Raw genomic sequence first — 1,016 nt, forward strand, 5'->3', positions numbered from 1 at the left:
GGAAGAGGAGGAGGTTAGTAGGGGAGCCAGACATGGATGTCCGGGGGTGAGGTGGGGGGGCAGCAGGGCAGGGGCCGGGGGGCCCAGGGAGTAGGGGGCAGGCAGTAGCGGTCCGAGTCGCTGCGGGGGAGGGGGCGGCGGCTGCGGCTGAGGTGTCCCCGCCCCCTCGCTGGCTCACTCGTGGTCCTCAGTCAGCTGCAGGCCAGGGCGCTGGAACACAGCAGCGGGTTAGGGGGTCCTGCCCCACGCCTCTCTGCGACTCGCAGAACCCACGTCTCCTCGTGCCTAAGGCCTCTTTCCCTAATCCCTTCCTAGGCAAGCTTTGCGCATATATTTCGCATCTCCTACTCCCTGTCCGGAACCCTCTTTCCCTAGATTTCTGGATGGCTGGATTTGCTCCAATGTCACCTTATCAGGGGCTGCACTCTGAACCCCTGAAGCAGGCAGACCTCTCACGTGCAATTTAGAATGATCTCAATTGCTCACTTGTTTTTTTGTCTGTAGAGAGAGGCGAGCCTTCTTGGTCTTCTACCACCCCCCTCCTGAAACAAATGCTCAATGAATAGTTGTTGGAATGCACAAATGGACAAACAAAGGAAGTGTCGCTGGGACACAGAGCGCCCCACTGTACACAGCATGATGGCTGTGTGTCTTCCCCTCCCCCTGGCTCTCTGTATATGTAGATATGTGGACAGTATCCTGTTTCACCTGTTGGATATTCCAGTGCATGCATGCAGTCTATTTAACCGCTCTCCTGTTGATGGGCATTTCAGTTATAAAAATAAATGCCTAGAAGTAGAATTGCTGTGTTATGGGCATGAAATGCTTAGTCCAGATAAACCCTGCCCTTTGAAAAACCTGAGCCGATTTGCACAGGTTCCTCTCCTCCCTCATCACAGCGGAGCCCCAACAGTCTTAAAAAAAAAATCTTTGCCTGAGAAGCGGCACGTGCTGCCTTATGGTGGCTATCATTTACATCCTTTCTGGAGCAGTTTGAGTAGCTTCTCCGGGTCTTT

At 54.0% G+C, this 1,016-nt stretch overlaps 1 protein-coding gene across 1 annotated transcript in view; it reads right to left on the bottom strand.

Annotated features, from left to right (window-relative positions):
* Nucleotides 1-173: 173 nt before the first annotated feature.
* Nucleotides 174-1,016, bottom strand: part of MSI1 (musashi RNA-binding protein 1) — a 24,678-nt gene continuing 23,835 nt past the window's right edge. Inside the window, exon 12 of the mRNA XM_010828839.1 lies at nt 174-210. The gene's annotated coding sequence lies outside the window, so the exon portion shown is untranslated. The remainder of the gene's footprint in view (nt 211-1,016) is intronic.

This window comes from Bison bison, unplaced genomic scaffold (genome assembly GCF_000754665.1).
Source record: "Bison bison bison isolate TAMUID 2011002044 unplaced genomic scaffold, Bison_UMD1.0 scf7180017864495, whole genome shotgun sequence".
Lineage (NCBI taxonomy): Eukaryota > Metazoa > Chordata > Mammalia > Artiodactyla > Bovidae > Bison > Bison bison.